Source organism: Ovis canadensis, chromosome X (assembly GCF_042477335.2).
Source record: "Ovis canadensis isolate MfBH-ARS-UI-01 breed Bighorn chromosome X, ARS-UI_OviCan_v2, whole genome shotgun sequence".
In the NCBI taxonomy this organism is placed as follows: domain Eukaryota; kingdom Metazoa; phylum Chordata; class Mammalia; order Artiodactyla; family Bovidae; genus Ovis; species Ovis canadensis.
The window spans coordinates 42,273,120-42,289,221 of NC_091727.1; the positions used below are offsets into that span (position 1 = coordinate 42,273,120).

General features: G+C 38.3%; 1 protein-coding gene and 1 pseudogene across 4 annotated transcripts in view; both read right to left on the minus strand.

Moving 5' to 3' along the window:
- CASK (calcium/calmodulin dependent serine protein kinase) overlaps positions 1-16,102 on the minus strand; it is a 382,943-nt gene that overhangs the window by 203,207 nt on the left and 163,634 nt on the right. The window lies entirely within an intron of this gene.
- Positions 6,360-7,721, minus strand: LOC138930977 (ribosome biogenesis protein WDR12 pseudogene; annotated as a pseudogene).

Consider the following 16,102-nt stretch of genomic DNA (forward strand, 5'->3'; position numbering starts at 1 on the left):
TTGAGGACACTGAAGTCCCTTTCAGATCTTCCTAATAGTTCCACTTCCTTTAGACCAAATTTCCTATGTTGAGTTTGTTTCAGGATGTTAGTTTTTCCTTGTATGCTTTGAAATTTTCATTCAAACGCTAATTTTAACTGGGGATTTCTTATTTTTGTTTTTCTCTTTAGGCCCCCCTGAGCTATCCTTTTAGGTAGGATGGCTAGCGTTTTTCTTAGCTACTGTTTAGGCTGAGGGTGTCTGTCTCATCCCTGCATTTCATGTGGTGAGCCAGACTCCAGTTCTCTTCCTCTTACGGGCTCTCAGTTTCTGTTACAATGAAGAAGCTGAACTCTAAAATCTCATCTTGCCTGGAATTCTTTATCGACTTCAGTTTCGACTGTCTACTACATTGTTCACACGGAGTCTAGGGGTTTCTCCCTGGTGGACAAAATCTGATTATATTATTACCTTGGTAGAATTACTCCACTGTGCTCTACTACCTACAGAATAAACTTTAAAGTCTGATCACATGTCACCTCCTCAGAAAGGGCTTATGTGAACATCCTACCTGAAGTAGCATCCTCATCACTCTTTATCCCTTATGTGGTCCTTGTTCTTGGCAGCACTTGTCATTACTGGCTATTATTACCACACATTTACTTGTCAGTTTGTCTCTTCCAGGAGAACGTAAGTTTCATGTAGGCACTGATTTTGAATTACTCACTGTTAAATCCTCAGAACCTAGAACAGTACCTGGCACATTGTAGGCATTCAATAAATACATGTGAATGGATGTAGTAATATTAAAATCCTTGACATGGCAGCAGTGCTTGCTTCAGCAGCACATATACTAAAATTACCGTAGGAGCAAAAGCCCTAGATGTATCAGAGCAATTAAAGAGTGAGGGCTGTCAAACCGCCAAGATTGGAATCTTGGCTGCAGCACACCAACTTTGGGACCTTGAGTGAGTCACAGCCTCCTAAGCTGCAGTCTTCTCATCTGTAAAATGGGTAGTTAACCTTAGTGGGTTGCTGAGAGGAATTAGCAGACAATAGACAAGTTAGTGTAGCATGTGCAATCACACCCATCACCAAAGGCTTTTTACTATTACACGTCCAAGCTCATCTCCAGTCATTCTCTCATCTTGTACCACGTTCCAAAGTAACAGCCCACTATGAATAATGGTGCCTCAACCATATAAGCTGACTCACATTTCTTGCTATTCCACATGCTCTTGCCCATAATGGTTACCTCCTTTCCCACTCATATCGTCAATTTGCTTCACATTCAAAATTACACTCTTCCACCTAGAACCCTAGTCCAAGCACGGAAAAGAAGTGGGCTTTGATTTCCCCAGGTGCGACATGGGACAGATGCCAAATTCAAAAGGAGGTTATCCATAGGGGTCAGGTCAATACCTTAGGATACACAGCGTTTTACAACAGAAAGAGGAAACTGAGCTAATCAGATAAATTAATTCACTCATTCACTCATAGTCTCTTTCTTTCTCTGTCTGGAATGTGACATAAGAGAAGCAGAAGGAAACAGCTGGCCCTGCAGGTCATGCAGACTTGGGAACTGGGGTCCCTGTTTGGGGCTCTGGGCAAGTCCTTGAGTAAATATGGAAAGCTGGTCTTTCCAGAGCAAAGGAGATGTAAAACCCTGAGGGATGAAGGGAATAGTAACTCAGTTCCTGAAGTTTTTCTTTCTAGTTCTTATGAGGCCTGGCTTCATTCTGTTTTCTTTCTTTACATTTCACAAGATTTCAGTATCTTTACTTTTGTCTAGCTTGGTCCCTGTCACTGCCACTTGGCAAACTCCAGATCATCCTTCACATTTCAGTATTGCCTCCTCTATGAGGGATCTTTCTCTTCCTTCCTCTCTTTCTCCTTCTCATTATAATGTTTCCATGCCCATCCACCTCCATACTGAGCTTCCAGCTATATTTCATAGATAAAAGGCATTAAGAAACAAAATTATTAAGTTTCTGACAGACTTAGGACAATAGCACAGGCCTCTCCATTTGCCCTCTCATATTTCACTCTCTGTCTCACTAAGGAAATAAGCAATCAGATAGAGACACCAAATAGGAGAAAAGAGATACCAAGAGATGGCATAAAGGGAGGATATCTCAGAACAGAGCTCATGCATAGCATGAGCACTGGATACTGGTTGAGGAATAAGCAAGTTTGGTGAAGGATGGAACCAAGAATTGCAAAAACCCTTCATTTCCACACAATATTGTTCTTGATACACTCTTTACCTGGCATCTGTGACATCCAGCAGTCATGATTTTCTTTCCAGCTCTTGAGCTATTCCTTTGCTATCTCATTTGATAGCTATTCCTCCTATTCTACACCCAACCCTTTCAAATTTGGAAGACCCTCAGTCCTCAAGTCCTCTATTCATAACCTTCTATATACCCTTCCTAAACCATATAACTGGCCTTCCCTGGTGGCTCAGACTGTAAAGAATCTGCCTGCAGTGCAGGAGACCCGGGTTTGATCCCTGGGTTGGAGAGATTCCCTGGTCAGAGGAGGGCAAGACAACCCACTCCAGTATTCTGGCCTGGAGAATTCCATGGACAGAGGAGCCTGGCAGGCTACAGTCCATGTGGTCACAAAGAGTCAGATATGATTAAGCACAGAACAAACCATCTAAATAGCTGCTGCTGCTACTAAGTCACTTCAGTCGTGTCTGACTCTGTGTGACCCCATAGACGGTAGCCCACCAGGCTCTGCCGTCCCTGGGCTTCTCCAGGCAAGAACACTGGAGTGGGTTGCCATTTCCTTCTCCAATGCATGAAAGTGAAAAGTCAAAGTGAAGCTCAGTCGTGTCCGACTCTTCGTGACCCCATGGACTGCAGCCTACCAGGCTCCTCTGTCCATGGGATTTTCCAGGCAAGAGTACTGGAGTGGGGTGCCATTGCCTTCTCTGACCTAAATAGCAACCATCCTCAAATCTCTGTATCTATCCAAGATCTCTCTCTAGGTGCCTCATCCATATATTTAGCTTCATCTTTAGCAGTTTCACTTAGATGTCTCACAGAAACTTCAAACTCAACACGTCCAAAATGTACTTTGCCATTTATTTCCAAGCACCATTATCTTATCAAGTGCTCAAGTCAGTGATCAGAGAATCAGCTTTGACTCCTACTTCCTTATTTCCTTCATCCAATCATCAAATCCTGTCCATTCTAATTCCTAAACATCTTCAGGTTCTATTCACTTCCTTTCACTACTACTGACACTGATTTATCCTAGCCATCAACATTCATACTAAATCACTCTAATGGCCTCCTAATTCTCTCCACATTTAAATCCAATTCTCTAGCAATACTATAGCCAAAAAATGCTTTTAAAATGGAAGTCTGATCATATACCTTTGCTTATCATGGCATCTACATCTTTAAGATAAAATCCCAAATCCATGCCATGTCTTAAAAGACTCATCAAGATTTTGCCCTTATTTCTTGTGAACCTCTTGAACCCTTGATGGTGTGCAGGAGAAATATGAAGAGTATCTTTAAGCCAAATATTACTTTCTACACTCTGGTAAAAAGGCAGAACAAATATATTTTTCATATCCCCATACTAATATTCAAAGACACTGCCTACCGACTCAAGTCAATGACCAGTAGAGGGACTAACAACCTTATCTCTACTTCTAAGTATTACAAATTCTCTTGGGCCCAGTATTCTCACAAAGATATGAAATAAGATAAGGATTAAGGCCATAAAAACAAAACAGAATTCATCTACAACTCTCTGTCTAGACTTATACATGTAAGGGCAGTTTTAGAATGAAATGAGGTATTTTACTAATTAATATGATTGAGAGATTAGTTCAGTTCTTTATATCACAATTTCAAGTTAAAGTCTACAACTCTTATGCAATGCTCGTAGGAATGCAAAGTGGTACAACATTTGTAGATGGAATTTGGCATTAATAATAGTATAAAATGATGTACATATAAGGTTATTAATGTAAAAGAAGAAGACTGGAAATTACCCAAATATCCATCAATAGGGACCTGAGTTAATAAACAATTCTACATCCATAATGGAGTACTAAGCAGGTGTAAATAGGAATGAAGAAGATGTTTACGTATCGCTATGGAAAGATACCTAGTGTTTTCATATTGTGAAATTTAAAATAATCAAAGTTTAGAAGAGAGTATGTAGGAGTGTGTAAGAAGGGGGTGGTACAAAAATATATATGCATTTTCTTATATTTTCAAACAGAAATAATGAAAAATAAAATTAAAACTAATTTTACAAAATAATTTCTTCTAAGGTAGGAAGTGAATGGGAACAGAGTCAAGTGAGACCTTTCTGAATGAATCTTATTCATAAGTTTGACTTTTCAATCATGTACATATATTTAATAATCTAAAAACAAAATTAAGTCAAGAAGAAGTAAGAGGCAATTCCTAAAATTTAAGTGATACAGACATCTGAGTAAGCTCAGGAGAGTGTACCAGAGCAACACCCTGGTTGTGATATCATACTAGTTTTGCAAAATGTTAACACTGGGAGAAACAGGGAAACATCTGTAATAAAAGGATCTCTCTGTATTATTTCTTACAGCTGCATGGAAGTCTATAATTATCTCAATAAAAACTTTAATAAAAAAAGAAACTGAAATAAACATACCTAACTGTATATCAAGCTTATGGCATAGGCACAAAGAGAACAGTTATTTAATTGACTTTAAAACCCAGTGTTTTGATTGTGCCACCCTACTGGGATATACTCAAAGGATGAAAACAAGGGCAAAGAAATCCTAATCTGTATTCAGTGTCTTGCTTTTATTATATCCTTAAACTAGTGGGATGAAGCTATTAGTAGTATGTTACTGTGGCAAGACATCCAGATTTCCAGACAAAAGATGTATGAATATAAAAATTTAGAAGTTAAGTAAAATTTTTACTAAATTATGTTAAATATTATAGTATAATGTATATAGTATTATATAGTATAATGTATACTATACACTATACACTATAGTATAGTGTATAGTATAATGTATACTATACAGTAAGTATTAGAGTGAAAAAGTTGGCTTAAAGCTCAACATTCAGAAAACGAAGACATGGCATCTGGTGCCATTACTTCATGGCAAATAGATGGGGAAACAGTGGAAACAGTGTCAGACTTTATTTTTCTGGGCTCCAAAATCACTGCAGATGGTGATTGCAGCCATGAAATTAAAAGACGCTTACTCCTTGGAAGGAAAGTTATGACCAACCTAGATAGCATATTGAAAAGTAGAGACATTACTTTGCCAACAAACGTCCGTCTAGTCAAGGCTATGGTTTTTCCAGTGGTCATGTATGGATGTGAGAGTTGGACTGTGAAGAAAGCTGAGCACCGAAGAATTGATGCTTTTGAACTGTGGTGTTGGAGAAGACTCTTGAGAGTCCTTTGGACTGCAAGGAGGTCCAACCAGTCCATTCTAAAAGAGATCAGTCCTGGGTGTTCTTTGGAAAGACTGATGCTAAAGCTGAAACTCCAGTACTTTGGCCACCTCATGCGAAGAGTTGACTCATTGGAAAAGACTCTGATGCTGGGAGGGATTGGGGGCAGGAGGAGATCCAGTACTTTGGCCACCTCATGCGAAGAGTTGACTCATTGGAAAAGACTCTGATGCTGGGAGGGATTGGGGGCAGGAGGAGAAGGGGACGACAGCGGATGAGATGGCCGGATGGCATCACTGACTCGATGGACATGAGTCTGAGTGAACTCCGGGAGTTGGTGATGGACAGGGAGGCCTGGCGTGCTGCGATTCATGGGGTCGCAAAGAGTCAGACACGACTGAGAGACTGAACTGAACTGATATAGTATAATGTATAAAGTGTTATAGTATAATAAATAAAATAATATAATATAAATTAAGTATTATAGTATAATATCTAGTATAATGCTAAGTGAAATAAGTCAGATGAAGAGAAATACTGTATGACATGACTTATATGTGGAATCTAAAAAAATAAAAACAAGTGAATACTTATTTCCAGTTACCAGTGAGGAAAAGGAGAAAGGAGGGGCAAGACAGGGGTAGAGGATTAAGAGGTACAAAATATTATGTATAAAATAAATAAGATACAAGGATATATTATATGACACAGGGAATAAAATTAATGTTCTATAATAAACACAAATGGAGGACAACCTATAAAAGTTGTGGATCACTATATTGTATACCTGTAACATATATTAACTAACCTCAATTGAAAAAATAATTTAAAAACCTAAATTAAAAATTAAGTAAAAAACTCTAATTTCTTTCTTGTTTTTATTTTTTATTTTTTTTTCAAGGGGGAAACAGTATATTAACTTTAATCTAAAAGGCTGCTTCCTGTATCTGTCTGGTGTTAGCTGAGTATTCTCTATTGATTTTATTTACAGAAGGAATCTGTAGTCAGATTTATCTTTCACTTTCATGCCCCCACATGGGAAGTTGTAGGTGAATATCTGTAGGAATACAATTTATTGTCTGCTCCTCCACTCAGAAGTAACCCTGAGTCTGTCCAGTCTACACTCAGAACTTTGTCTTCATGAGCAGCCAGATCATAGAGAGGAGCCTTACAACTTCTGGTATCCCACAGCTTAACCATGTTATCTAAAGAACCAGAAATGAGCTGCTGTTCATGGGTAGGAGACCACTTTACTGATGTTACCCAACCTGTATGTGAGGTTAGGGACAGTGACACCAAAGAACCATCTTTAGTTCTGGGATCCCACAGTCTGATATGCCTATCTGTACTTCCAGATGCTAAACATTTACAAAGTGGAGAATAGGAGATACAATTAAACACTTTATTTCCCGTCAAAGTTGACTTTAGACTGCCAGACTCAACATCCCATACTTTAATCATGTGGTCCCAAGACACACTGCAGATTTCTTCAGCATCTGACCACAGAACTGAGGAAATGGCTTCCTTGTGGCCAGAGAGGGTCACAATGGGAGTCCTTGTTAGTCCCAACTGCTCTGTTTGGTGTTTCTTTCTTGGTCGATTTGTGGATTCTTCCATTTCATCTTCTTCATCTGTAGGAACTGTAGACCAAATCTTTAGCATCTTATCCCAGGAGCCACTGCAAAATTTGGTTCCTGTGCTGTCCACAGCTATGGAATCCACACTGCCAGCATGACCCCTGCAGCAGCGCAGAGCCTTCACCTTGTTCCTTTCCACATTCCACTCCCATAAGAGAATAGTCTGATCCATAGAGGCACTCAGTAGTAGACAAGACAAATTGTCTTTTTTAACCCAGGCCACATCTTTTACAACATCTGTATGTCCCACAATTGTCATTATTGATTTTCTTCCCAAGGACCAGATCCGAGAAGTCTTATCATAAGAACCAGTCAAGATCCATTCCTCTGTCCCTTCGATTGCACTGATCCAGTCATCATGGAACATGCATTGTTCCGGCTGAGGGGCATGTACTTCTCCACGTACTCTAGTTCCACAACTTCTGATGAGATGTTTTCCAGTTCCATGTGTTTGAACAAGGGCATTCGTAGAAACTGGCCCTTGATGAGGAAATCAAACTCCACATGTTTGTGGAACTCATTTTTGGCCTCCAACAATTTATTGATGATGTTACTAAGGTCAGCAATTTCAGAGGCTGCAGGTATGGAGAAGGGAACATCATCTACCGCATATTTCTTGTTGTCAGTGAAGAAGCATGTTTGGAGCTGAGCCATGGCGTACCAATCAGGAAGGAAACACGCGACGGTGGCTGATCATGATCTTTTCTAAAGCGGCTGCGCTGCGCGCTCCCGGTGGCCGCGGCTGCGCACTGTACTGGTCTCCATGGCGCGGCCTCGGAACCAAGACGAAGTTGAGTAGACTTGTTTTGAATTTTCTCCCCTCTGCTCCAACAGTTTGTGGACTTCCCTTCTCGCCCTCTAGGGCGCTCTGCGGCGGCGGGACTGGGGAAGTCGGAGGTTTGGTAGAGCTGTCTACGCCGGCGAGCGAGACGCTACCTCCCAACCCGCTCCCCCACCCCTCCCGCCCTTTCTTTCTGCTGCCTCCTCCTGTCTCTTTCTTGTTTTTTAAAAAACTTTATCTTATGGAAAATTTCAAAAGTATAAAGTAATGAAGGCTCCTATATTCACTACCCTACTCCAACAATCAACAACTCACTGGCCAATCCTGTTTTATCTACACTTCAGTCCTATTCCCACTGCTCACCCCTTACCTGATTCTTATGCAAATCCAAGACTTTATGCGCAAATATTTTAGTACTTACCTCCAAATTGTAGGAACCCTTGTTGCAAAATAACTTCTATAAAATTATAAAATGATACATTAAAAACTAACAATTCCTTATTATATAATAAATGTCTCACTAAATAAAAATTTGTAATTGTTACTTTAAACTGGAGATAATAGTGTAAACTCAAGGTTTCATGTTTGATTGTTTAAGTCTGATTGAAGAAAACTTTTTCATTTCTAATAACTAGATTTACATAAAAACTGCAAAGATAGTACAGAGAGTCCTTGTATACCCCTCACTCAACTTCCCTAATGTTAACATCTTAGGCAACCATAGTACATTTGTCAAAACTAAGAGAGTAACACTGGTGCATTACTATTAACTCAACTCCAGATTGTATTTGGACTTCACATGTTTGTTGACTAAAATACTTTCTTTGTTCTGAAAAAAAAATTTTTTTTTAAAGATGGCAGTTGTGGGTTTGGGGGTAAGGATACCACAGAGGTGAAATGTCCTTCTGAGAACATCACCTCAGTGGGCATGCGATATCCACATGACTTACCAGTGATGTTAACTTGCTTCTTTGGTTAAAAAGGATCAGCCAAGTTTCTCCTTTGTAAAGTTACTATGTTCCCCTTTCCAACCTCTGTTCTTCGAAAATGAGTTGCTAGGTCCAGTCTACACTTAAGACGGGAGGGGATTATCTACATATATTATGTGGAACTCTTTTGTAAGAAGATTTTTCTCTTCTCTGTGTGTATGTTCAATCATCTCTGACTCTTTGCGACCCAATGGGCTGTAGCCCACCAGGCTCCTCTGTCCATGGGATTCTTCAGGCAAGAATACTGGAGTGGGTTGCCATTTCCTCCTCAAGGGGATCTTCCCAACCCAGGAGTTGAACCCATATCTCCTGTGTCTCCTGCATTGGCAGGTGGATTCTTTACCCACTGAGCCACCTGGGAAGCAGCTCTTCTTTACCACTGATTTATTCAATAATTTATTTATATTGGTACGGGCTCATATATACTTAATTTATACCTTGGGTTATAGCCTAGTACTGGGCTTCCCAGGTGGCGCTAGTGGTAAAGAACCTGCCTGCTAATGCAGGAGATGTAAGAGACACAAGTTTGGTCCCTGGGTTCAGAGCCTCGTGGGTGATAGCCCATGGGGTTGCAAAGAGTTGGACATGACTGAGTAACTGGAGCACACAGCCTGCTGCTGCTGCATTGCCTTCTCCGGGAGCACACAGCCTAGTGCTACACTATTTTGTTGCTCTAATCTGTTCCAATTTTGGCCGCTGGGAGCTCTTTCAGATTGGTTCTTTGTCCCTTTCACATGCCTCCTCAACTTTCTGGGTTTTTTTAGCATTACCTTACTTCCAGGCAGTATAAAATGCTCCAAGCTTGTGTTTTCTCTGCCTCAGTCCTAGAATAATTTTTCTAAAGAGCCTTGGCTCCTTTCATGGGAGAATGTATTTAGAAATGAAGATTTGGATGTGGGTTTGCTCATTACTATGGCAGTGTCACAGTTCTAGGCCCTTTCAGTGGCAGAGATGTATGTATGTGTACTAACCCATGCACATGTATCTATATTTATTTCTGTATCTGCACTCACATGCACATGAGTACATGTATGTATACACATACAGACACATATATGTAAACATTCATGTGTGTAAACATGTTAAATATATGTACATGCTAAATATGTCATTCTCCAACTCTAATCCAGCACCACAGGGTTCACTCTAGTCTTCATCCTTATTTGTAATTTCTTTCCCTAACAGAATCTTAAACTTCTGCATATTTAAAAATTCAATACAGATTGGAGTATTACTCAGCCATTAAAAAGAATACATTTCAATCAGTTCTAATGAGGTGGATGAAACTGGAACCTATTATACAGAGTGAAGTAAGCCAGAAAGAAAAACACCAATACAGTATACTAACACATATATATGGAATTTAGAAAGATGGTAACGATAACCCTGTATGAGACACAGCAAAAGAGACACAGATGTATAGAACAGTCTTTTGGACTCTGTGGGACAGGGCGAGGGTGGGATGATTTGGGAGAATGGCATTGAAACATGTACATTATCATATGTGAAATGGATCGCCAGTCCAAGTTCGATGCAGGATGCAGGATGCTCGGGGCTGGTGCACTGGGATGACCCAGAGGGATGGGATGGGGAGGGAGGTGGGAGGGGGGTTCAGGATGGGGAACACATGCACACCGGTGTCGGATTCATGTCAATGTATGGCAAAAGCACTACAATATTGTAAAGTAATTAGCCTCCAATTAAAATGAATAAATTCATATTAAAAAAATAAAAAGTCAATATACAAAAAGGTGCAGAAATGTAAAACAAAATTAAACAGGCAAATTTTGGGAAAATATCTGCAAATGCATGAAAAAGATAAATATCCTTAGTAAATAAGGAATTCTTACAAAATGGCAAAAAAACCTAAAGAAAGTAAACATGAAAAAGAAATGGGTAAACATACTTCTAAAATATTTGACCATATTAGTAATAAAATTAATGCAAACGAAACCAAAATGTCATTGTGACCTACCAAAATGTAAACATGGTTGCTTTCATTTATCACTGGCTTGAATATAAATTGGTACAATCCTTATGAACAATAACGTGACACTATGTAAAAGGAGTTTTAACTCTATTGGCTATATTTCTGATAGGTGATGTCTCTGAGTGAAGACAATAGAAAAGCTGGATTAAAAAGTTCCTGAAAACATCAAAGTACTAATCAAATTGTCAGGAATAGTGGCTAAAATCTAAGAGTGGGAACTAAGAGAGGAAAGCCAAGGATCAAAGTCCTTCTCTTGCCCTGGGGACATTTGCTTATACAGAAGATCTCTAGTGGAAAACAAGTCAGAATTCAGGGGAACATCATAAACTACTCTCCAACATCATGTGAAATGCCAGACTGAATGAAGCACATTCTGGAATCAAGATTGCAGGGAGAAATATCAATAACCTCAGACATGCAAATGACAACACCCTTATGGCTGAAAGCAAAGACGAACTAAAGAGACTCTAGATGAAAGTGAAAGAAGAGAGTGAAAAGCTGGCTTAAAACTTAACATCAAAACACTAAGATCATGGCATCCGGTCCCATTACTTCATGGCAAATAGGTGGGGAAACAACGGAACACTGAGAGACTTTATTTTTTTTTGGCTCCAAAATCACTGCAGATGGTGACTGCAGCCATGAAATTAAAAGATGCTTGCTCCTTGGAAGAAAAGCTATGACAAACCTAGACAACATATCAAAAAGCAGAGATGTTACTTTGCTGACAAAGGTCCATCTAGTCAAAGCTATGGTTTTTACAGTAGTCATGTATGGATATGAGTGTTGGATCATAAAGAAAGCCAAGTGCCGAAGAACTGATGCTTTTGAACTGTGGTGCTGGAGACTCTTGAGGGTCCCTTGAACTGCAAGATCACACCAGTCAATTTTAAAGGAAATCAGTCCTGAATATTCACTGGAAGGACTGATGCTGAAGCTGAAGTTCCAATACTATGGCCACCTGATGTGCAGAACTGACTCACTGGAAAAGACCCTGAGCTGGGAAAGATTAAAGGCAGGAGGAGAAGGGGATGGCAGAGGATGAGATGGCTGGATGACATCACCAACTCGATGGATATGAGTTTGAGCAAGCTCCAGGAGTTAGTGATGGACAGGGAAGCCTGGTGTGCTGCAGTCCATAGGGTCACAAAGAGACGAACACGACTGAGCAACTGAAATGAACTCTCCAACACTGAGCTAGGACCCTAAAGAGCTAGCATGAACTGCAATTGATCAGTGCCTTCACATACTTGCAATCCCTCTTTACCTTTGATTGGCCCTGAAAATCTAAGCCTTGAACCTTGATTAAGGTAGTCCCAGACTGCTAGTGCTTAAATGTGCCAGTAGAAGGGAATTAAAGTTCTCTCTAGAGGAAGAAAGCATCATTCAATGCCAAAAACTTTCAAAATAATTTCTAGCCCACAGTCAAAATGAACCAGGTATATAAAGGGGTAAGATTATCTTGATCAAGAACCAGCAAAACTGACGGACAATAATGATGAATAGGGATTTTATATACAGAGATTATCCTACATAGATTATTGAATAAGGAAACCTACTATGTCTCATAATATAAAAGTTGAGCTTGAATATTTTTTTGAAAAAAAAAAAGAGAAAATATATAGATTTTAAAAAGGAAAACACAAAATTCAGAAAAGAAGGTAGAAGATATAGAGAATACTATAAGGTATACATATATCTATACTTAATTGGGTCACAAAGGTGATGAGAGAAAGAAAAAGGCAAAGGTAGTATTTGAAGAGAGAATGGCTGAGAATATTCTCTAACCATAAACAATATCAATACACCTATTCAAGAGACCTAAAAACCTAAGGCGGGATTAAAACACATGCACACACACACCCACATCACAGAGAAAACTATAGAAAACAAAAGATGAAGAAAACATTTTTTCAATAACCTTAAAAATAAAGACTACCCTCAGAGAGAAGAGACAGAGTGCTAGCTGAATTCTTAATATCAATGGAAGCTAGAAAACAGTAGAATCATATATAATGGAAAGAAAACATCAACCTAGAATTCTCTACCCAGTGGATATCCCTCAACACTAAAGGGAATCTAAAGAAATTCTGAAACTAACAAAAATGGAGTTTGCACTTAGCAGACTGACACACACAAAAATGAATCCAGGTAAAACTTTAGAGATGCTGAAAGAATAAATAACAAAGAAAGGATTGGTGTGTAGGTAAACCTAAATGAATAACAACAACAATAATATAATTGGGAGTGATGTAAATATGTGCAACTTACACATTTATATACACAAATATCCTAAAGTCAAGGGTTGCATTATATGGAATTAATGTGCTATACAGTGCTTATATTGTTCAGGAAGACAATAACGACATCAACATTAGGATTTGATGAATTAGGGAGGCATTTCTGGGGTATACACTCAGATAACAGCAAAGGGTACTTAAACTTCTGAATTAATAGAAGAAAAAATGAAATAACAAAATGTATTCAACTGATTCAAATAAATCAGGGAAGGTGAAGAAATATGTAATAGTTGGTATAAACAGAAAGCACATAAGAAGACCATAATGTCAATCAAAATATACTAAAATTAAATGTAAAAGAAATAAATGCTCTAATTAAAAAATGAAGATTCAGAGTCTAGAATTAAAAAACAACTATATTCCTTTAATGAGAGACACATGTAAAACCCAAGGATACAAAAAGTTTGAAATTTTAAAAAGGAAATAAATTCTAGAAAATTAAATCCAAAGTAGAAGGACAGAAAAAACAACAAATACAAATTACTGAAATAGAAAATAAACACACAGTAAAAAGGAATTACAGAGCTAAAAGTCACTGATTAAAAGACTAATAAAATGGGTAAATATCTGGCAAGGCTGAGAAAGAAAAAGAAAAGGTGTAAATTACTAGCATTAAGAATGAAAAAGACCTTGTAGAGATATTATGAACCACTTTATGATAAAATTGTTTAAAGTTTAGATAAAATGCACTCATTCCTAGCAAAATATAATTCTTCAAGGGTGAAAGATTAATAAACAAAAACCCAAATATTCCTATAAATATTTAAAGAATTGAATCAGACATGAAAACCCTTCTCATAAGAAAGTCTGGCCTGGATGGGTTTATAGGTAAGTTCTACCACTCACAAACAAAAAACAGAGACGACTAGTCAATTCATTTTATGAGACTAGCGTAATCTAGATATAAAAATCTGATACAGATAGTACAAGAAAATTATAGTACAATCTTCCCACAAATATAGATGTAAAAAGTCTAAACAAAATACAAGCAAACCAAATCTAACAATAAAAAGGATTATATGGATTATAAATCAACACCAAGTGTGGTTAATGAAACAATCAATGAAATTCATTGCATTAGCAGAGTAAAGAAAACCATATGATCACTTCAATATACACAGAAGAAATTGATAAAATTCACCATCCATTTATGCCTAGCAAACCCTAAGATCAGAAATGAACAAAGATTTGCTACCATTATTCTGGATATTTTATCCACTGCAGTAAAGGCTCGAGAAAGAATCCTTTCCATACACAGATGATCAAGTATGCAGAAAATCCACACAGTTCTATAGATAAATTATTAGAAATGATGAAGCTTGATGAATAGAAGGAATATAATGTCAATATAAGGAAGGAGAGTAAGAGAGAGAGAAAGGGGGAGGGAAGGAGGGAGAGAGACTGATCTACATTTAAAAGCAAATACCTAAGAATCTAACAAAAGATGTATATAACTTCTATGAAGTATAAAACTTTATTGAAAGACATTAAGGATCTAAATAACCGGGAAGACAGACACTATATTCATAAATTGGAAGACTCAATAATAAATCTGTCAATTCTCAAGCTGCTATAAAGATTTGACATAAAAATTTAAGGCAAAATCTCAACAGTTTTTTAAGTGTGCCTATGTATAAATTGACAACTTGATTCTAAAATGGAAATGGAAAATGCAGAGACAACTACAGCTCTTAAGAAATGTCTAAAGAAGAACAAAGTGGAAAGCCCTGCTCTACAAGTAACCAGGACTTATTGTAAAGCTAAGACATTGTACTTGCAGTGCAATGCCAGGCAAATAGGCCAAGAGACCAGAACAGAGCCTAGAACAATCGCACATATATAGATGCCTGATTTATGGCAAAAGTGGTACTACAGAGCAGTCTTTTCAGTAATTGTGCTGAGACTATTGACTATCCATATGGAAAAAAATGAAACTAGACTGCTACCTTACGGTGTACCCCAAATCAATTCCAGGTGGATAGGAAAACATAACAGAATATCTTCATAATCTCAGGGGAGTAAATAATTTCTTAAACAAGATACAAAAACACTGGCCATAAAATTTTAAAATGATAAATTAGGCTATATTAAAATCACAAACTTCTGTTAATCAAAAGATATCATTACAAGAATGGCAATTTAGGGAAGAATATTCAGGAAGATTACCAGTGGTCATGTACAGTTGTGAGAGCTGGACCATAAAGAAGGCAGAGCACCCAAGAATTGATGCCTTCGAACTGTGGTGCTGAAGAAGACTCCTGAGAGTCCCTTGGACAGCAAGGAGATCAAACTAGTCAATCTTAAGGTAAATCAAACTTGAATACTTATTGGAAGGACTGATGCTGAAGCTGAAGCTCCAGTATTTTGGTCACCAATATTTTGGATGCGAACAGCTGACTCATTGGAAAAGTCCCCGATGCTGGGAAAGATTGAGGGCAGAAGGAGAAGAGGCCATCAGAGGATGAGGTGGCTGAATGGCATCACTGATGCAATGGACATGAACTTTGGTAAACTCTGGGAGATGGTGAGGGACAGGGAGGCCTGGTGTGTTGCAGTTCATGGGGCTGCAAAGAGTCACACGACTGGGTGACTGAACAATCAGGAAGAACTACAAGGAGATTCTACTACACACCAATTGGCTAAAATTGGGATGTATATAGAGAGTAACATGGAAACATACATTACTATATGTAAAATAGATCCAATGGGAATTTGCTGTTTGACTCAGGGAACTCAAACTAGGGCTCGGTAACAACCTAGAGGGGTGGAATGGGGAGGTGGAGGGATGTTTAAGTGGGAGGGGACATAAGTAAACCTATGCCTGATTCATGTTGATGTTTGGTAGAAACCAACAAAACACTATAAAGCAATTATCCTTCAATTAAAAATAAATTTAAAAATTCCAACAATGCCAAGTATTAGCAAAGGTGTGTAGCATAGGTAATAATTAATTGTGAGAATAAAAGGAAGGCATAAATTAGCAAATAAGGACTAAAAACAGTA